Raw genomic sequence first — 6,938 nt, forward strand, 5'->3', positions numbered from 1 at the left:
CAGAAGTAGGAAGATACTAATTGGGTTCCAGCTGCTAAGGTAAAGGTAATAAGCCTTACTATTTTATTTTGGAATACTCCTAGTTGAATTTCTGAATTTTTTTTTTTTTTTTTTTTTTTTTTTTTTTGTCAACCTCAAAGAAAAACGCAATAGGAAATGCAGGCTTAATTGGTTATATAAACTGACCTTAAAGAAAGAAATTATAGATGATTGTATTTCTCTACATAGGAATTTATTATTTAATTATTCCAGTTGAAATTGGAAGAACATTTTATTAGTACATTGTGTCATTCTTCCTTTGTTTCTAAGTTATGAATAGGTACCCTTATTTTGTCACTTTCGTGGTTATTTAGTTGCCTAGACTGCAAAATGAAGAGTAAAGATAAGACAATTTAATATATCCAAAATAAAATTATATGTCACATATGCACTATATTTATATGTATATACACACATACACATATATATGTATTTGTGTGTGTGCATATGTATATATAAACACATATATAGGATTTACATAAAAATCTCTGGAGCAATCACAGATGTCTGGGGAAATACTTTTAATGCTATTTCTACAGAAGTAAGGAAATACAAATGTCAATGTGAAATTTTAATCAAGGAAAACCCATATCATAAAGCAATCTAATGATTATGTATTCTTTTGTGATCGACACCTGAGGTTTTGAGCATTATTGTGAGTATTTAATCATGTGATAATTTACTCAAGTTGCAGTCTTGTGTGGAAACATTATGTGGCATATTTGCTTTCTGACAATGGTTGTTTTGTGATTTTGGTAAGTTTAAATTGAAATAATACGTATCCCTCTACATCATGTTGGTCTGTACAATAATTTATTTGACTATGAACCCAAAAGCAGAGGCAAAGAAAGCAAAAATAGACAAATCAGATTACTTAAAACTTAAAAGCTTCTGCACAGCCAGGAATGATCAACAGAGTTAAGAGACAGTGTACAGAAAGGGAGAGCATATTTCTAAACCATATGTCTGATCAGGAGTTAATATCCAAAATATATAAGGAATGTGAAAAACTCTATATTAAGAAAACAAGTAACTAAATTTAAAATGAAACAAAAGACCTGACTAGACATTTTGCAAAAGAAGACATACAAGTGGTCAAAAGCTAGATGAGAAGATGTCCAACATCATTAATCATTAGGGAATTGCAACTAAACCATAATGAGGTATTGTCTCTTTTCTGTTGGAATAACTATTATCAAAATGGCAACAGATAAGTGTTGGAGAAGATTTGAGGACAGGGAATTTGTTGCACACTCTTGGTTGGAATATAAATTAGTACAGCCACTATGGAAAACTGTATAGAGGTTTCTGAAAAAATAAAAATAAAAATAGAACTGCTCTGTGATCCAGCGATCCCACTACTGGGTATACAGGTTAGAATGCAGTGGTGCAATCTCAGTTCACTGCAACCTCTGCCTCCCAGGTTCAAGCAACTCTTCTGCCTCAGCCTCCCAAATAGTTGGGATTACAGATGTGTGCCACCATGTTGAGTTTCACCATGTTGGCCAGGCTGGTCTCAAACTCATAACCTCAGGTGATCAGCCCACCTCAGCCTCCCAAAGTGCTGGGATTACAGGCTTGAGCCACTGTGCCCAGCCTCATTAAAAAAAAAAAAAAAAAAAAAAAAGATGGCATGCCTTTAGCACCCATATAGATTCTAAGAGTGAAATGTATACATAGAATGATACAGTTTTACCTTTTTCTAATGGAAATCTCACAAGTTATATAATATGTAACTCTATGTTCCAAAACTGTTTCAAACGCATAAATTAATAGGGCTTATCTATTACTGAATAGTGCACGAATTAGAAATATTATTTTTAATATCAAAAACATTCTAAATTTTGGGTTTCTGTTAAATCAGCTTTTAAACATTCTTAACAAAAAAGTATTACATACTTGACATCTCTAAATATTTGGACAATATACGTAATTTTAAAACGACATAGCCTTCATAAATTGTGGGGACAACAATTTTACTATGGGGTGAAATTACACAGAATACATAATGTGAGATGAGTGTATTTCACACATAGATTAAAAGATTCTACAGTCGTTCATATTGCAATGAAATCTTGCTTTGACATTCTTTCCTTTGGATCCAAATTAGGAATTCAATAATTCTATCATGTATCTTTTTCAAAAATTACTGGAATGCTAAAGTCACTGAAGCATCCCATTATCAAATTTGTCATTGATGTCTCTCTCTGTCTCTCTCTCTCTCTCTCTCTCTCTCTCTCTCTCTCAAACAGTAATAAAATACTCATTACTTTAAGAGAATATTTGTCTAGAAAGATATATCGAATACTCTGGATAACAACATCCACTTTTTCAGGACAAAAGTAATACCTTTCATGTTTGCAATATAAATCTAATTTTGTTGCATAAATTTATATGACAGATGTTAATTTATGATATATATTTTAATAGAAACATACAACTTTGTTGTTGCGTAGATTTTTTTTATTGGGTAGTTTAAGTAACTGCTTTGGAAGATACTAATAAAATAACCTAAATGAGACCTAAGGTCTCCCTCTCTGGTATAAAATGCCAGTTTCTTTTATATGGAAACATGTATGACAATGTATTGCCAATGTAACACCTTTATTCTTCTTGAAAACTGTGTTGTTATTAACATAAAACCACTGAGCTCATTGTTGAATCTCAGCTCTGTCACTTAGTGAATGTATGACCCTGGGAAACTTGACTAACTTCTTTGGACTCAGTTTCTTCCTCTGTTGTTTGACAATTAACAATGCATGGCAATTTCCCTTTAGCACAGTATTCCAAAGTATTCCCATCGTTCCCGTGGTTCTATTGAAGAATAAATAACAACCAATCGTGAGACCAGTGTGCCTTTATTAGGCACCGTCTGTTTGCTCTCTTTCATGTTAGAGATATATCAATAATGGATTTTCCATTTCCAGAGGAGACTAAGATTTTATTTAGACTTCTTTAGACTAATAGTTATTCCAGAAGGGACTAAATGAAGGTACTGTCAACCACAAATATATGTAGAGCAAACCCTGCGTACTGGGGCCTTTTCCAAGGGCTCTCTCTATATATGAACTTCTCTAATCTTTGGATCAATGTTTTGAGGTGGACCCTATTATTTTCACCTACTCTTCAGAGAAAAAAATTAAGTCCAAAAAACTTAGTTAAGTTTTCCAGGGTCGTACATTCACTAAACGCATTCACTAAATGACAGCATTGATATTCAACCACTAGCTTAGTAGTTTTATGTTAATAGCAAAGCAGATTTCAAGAATAATAATAAAGGTGTTAGGAAATAATCTCATGAGGGAGGTGAGGCTGTTATTGCTGGGGAACAAAAGAGCAGAGCTGAAGGCTTAAGCACGGAGGGCAAGAAATTCCCATCAGCAGAAAATGGAATAAGTCTACTTTAACAAAATGTTTACAAAGCGCACATTTAATAATACAAGCTGCATTGATTTTGTTTTATTCATTGATATAGAAGAAAGCCTTTTATGCTATGCTTGCTGATACAGAAGGGCAGAAATGCTAAAAGATAACATAAAAACCAAGTCATCCCTTCCCATGTGATAAAACTTGCTCTCTGCAAAGGGAATATATTCAAATCCATGGCAGATCTCCAACTATTAGAATACAGATATATTAAATTATTCATTGATTTTGGCAAATTATGAGGAACACAGGTTTTAGAAGATAATCATCTGACTGAACACAATTTGATTATTTTCAAATAAACAAAATTTTGCTAAATTCAAAATACGGAATCTATTCCCGTAGTAGCCATAGAGCAATTTCATTTTGAATGATCCTGTCTTATTTCATTTACAAAAAAAAAAAAAAAAAAAAAGCATCCTTCACATTCCCAGAATAGTTTTTGTTAGTATAAGTGTCTTAGTGAAAGTTTAGTAAACATATTCCTAAATCGTAAATACAGACGACGTACATTATAATAGGCAGCTTCAAAGTGGAATGCATTTTTCTTCTCTCTCATTTTGTTTTAATTAGTCCGTTCAGAATATCAGGCAGCCAAAGAGCAAGTAGGGGTTTGTTTCAAGCAGGGTCCGAGGTGCTGAAGGCCCATGGGTGAATGAGTTCTATCCTGCCCTGAGGAAACTAGCATTCTAACCAGATAAAGATACCTGAAATTTTGTAAAACAAACCCAAGACACCTGAAAATGATGAAGCATAGTATTTGTTTCAAGGAAGTTTGTTCAATTCTCATTTTATAGATGTCAAATAATATAAACTGTGTGTTTTAGAACCCTCTTTAAAAGTGATAAGTTGACTTCCTCTCAAGCATGGCATTTGTCGGTGGGGACCCATGGAGGTCAGCATGCATATGGAGAAGTCTTATTTCTGTTCGCGATGATCGACCCTGGCCACGGCATGATGTTCGTCTGCAACGATCGCCAGGGTTCAGAATTTGTCACGCTAATTGTCATAAAAACTTTAAAAAGAAGCGCAATCCTCTCAAAGTTAGGTGGGGCAAAACATGCCAGAAGGCAGCTGGCAAAGAGCTTACAGTGGGTCATTCATTTGAATTTGAAAAACATAGAAATGAGCCTATGAAATACTAGCAAGAGCTATGGAATAAAAGTATTTGATGGAAGGAAGAAAGTTGAAGAGATCAAACAGAAACAGCAAGCTAAATTCATAATGAACAGATTGAAGAAAAATAAAGAGCTACAGAAAGGTCAGGAAATCAAAGAAGTCAAGGAAAACATCCATAGGCAAAGGGAAGCAGTTGGAAGAGAAAATCATTACAAGAGAATGTGGACGTGGAAGATGCTTCTTAGACATCACCATTTATTTTATGTACATCTGAAAATGCCCTTTGGAGACTTGGAACTGCTAAATTGTTAGTTTATTTTTGACATTAGGTCACTTAAATAAAAAGGGATTAAAATATATCTTTCCTACATTGCCATCTATAAAACATCAGATACTATGGATGTTACATTGCATCTCAGTGTTAAATCTTCACTGATAGAGGTACTTATGTCAATCATGAAAATTCTGCTTATAACTATAGAAATGAATTGTGGACATAACATGGTTATGCCATTTGGATAGTGGCACTAGGCAGCGTTTGTAGAGTAATGAATGGCCAAAGTTTATGACTAGCGTTGTATAAAATAAAATATTCTTTGCAGTAAAATATTCCCTTTGTTAATGTTACAGAAGGTGGGATAGAACAAGGAACTAGCAATTTCTATGACAGTGTCAAATATCATTTTGATTTTGGTATTTCCTGTTTTGGTTTATTTGGATCTTGGAAGAGCATAGTGACATTGTTTGATGAAGCCTGATTATTCTGGACTGTTTTGACCTGGTTTAGCTGTTCTGATAGGTAGTTGTGGATGTTGGGGACGAGAACAGAATCATCTTTGCCTGGAGTGACACTACACTCTAGAATTTCCACTTTGGAGACTATTGAGTTCTAACTTGTGATTCCTGGTAGAACATACTTTATTTTTCTTTCTTTTTTTTTTATTGCATTTTACGTTTTGGGGTACATGTGAAGAACATGCAAGATTGTTGCATAGGTACACACATGGCAGTGTAGTTTGCTGCCTTCCGTCCCCTCACCTGTATCTGTCATTTCTCCCCATGCTATCTCTTTCCACCTCTCCACCCCCCCGTCCCTCCCCCTTTTCCCCCCAAAGGACCCCAGTGTGTAGTGCTCCCCTCCCTGTGTCCATGTGTTTTCATTGTTCAACACCCACCTATGAGTGAGAACATGCGGTGTTTCATTTTCTGCTCTTGTGTCAGCACTGTTTACAATAGCAAAGACCTGGAACCAACCCAAATGCCCATCGATGATAGACTGGATAGGGAAAATGTGGTACATATACACCATGGAATATTACACAGCCATCAAAAACGATGAGTTCATGTCCTTTGTAGGGACATGGATGAACCTGGAAACCATCATACTTTATTTTTCTAGCCGAGCAATTATCTAGAAGCAGGGGAATCCCAGTGCCTTTTAAAAGTTATTATGAAGTTTTCTTTCAAAAATCTCCTGTTTTTGGAAAGTGGAATTCATGGGTACAACATCTGTTCATTATTTGCACATAAAATAAAGCCATTTAAAAAGTTTAATAAAATTAATAAGTTGAGGTGTTTGTTGTATTTACGGACTCTCTTAAATAAATTATCTCAAAATTCAAGAATCACATCAGACTTGTTCTGAGATTAAATCATAAAAAATTAAAAGGATATCATATTTTCATAATTTGATATGGTTTTTGAGTTTGATTTTAATTTGAATTAATTTTTATAGTATGCATATGACAGAGAAGCAATACTTTAGATTTTTTTATGTAGCCTCTTTCCAAATATTCTGTTTAAGTCCCAAAATGAAACTTAAAATGGTATCAGCATAACTAATATTACTATAAATATAGCACTTACTAAAACTAAATGCGTAGGACCAATTAGTTAAAATCTTAAAGACATTAAGTTAACTTTATGATGAAAATGAACGTCAGATATGAAAAAAGAGCAAGATGATTGGTGAACAGGAACAGAGTGAAATATTTTTATTGAAAAGAAATCTTGTAGGAAAAATGAAAGACAAAGATACTTTTTTTTGGAGATGGAGTCTTGCTCTATTGCCATGGCTGGAGTGCAGTGGCACGAACTTGGCTCACTGCAACCTCTGCCCCCCGGGTTCAAGCAATTCTTCTGCCTCAGCCTCCTGAGTAGCTGGGATTACAGACATAATCACGCCCAGCTAATTTTTGTATATTTAGTAGAGATGGAGTTTCACCGTGTTGGCCAGGATGGTCTCAAACTCCTGACCTCAGGTGATCCACCCACTTTTGTCTCCCAACCTGCTAGGACTATAGGCGTGAGCCACCTTGGCCAGCCCAAAATGCATTTTTTAAAACACAGGAGAA

General features: G+C 34.7%; 1 pseudogene; it reads left to right on the forward strand.

Moving 5' to 3' along the window:
• The first annotated feature begins 4,366 nt into the window (after positions 1 to 4,366).
• On the forward strand, positions 4,367 to 4,829 carry LOC101034595 (putative ribosome biogenesis protein RLP24 pseudogene; annotated as a pseudogene).
• The last annotated feature ends 2,109 nt before the right edge of the window (positions 4,830 to 6,938 follow it).

Source organism: Saimiri boliviensis, chromosome 13 (genome assembly GCF_048565385.1).
Source record: "Saimiri boliviensis isolate mSaiBol1 chromosome 13, mSaiBol1.pri, whole genome shotgun sequence".
Taxonomy (NCBI): Eukaryota; Metazoa; Chordata; class Mammalia; order Primates; family Cebidae; genus Saimiri; species Saimiri boliviensis.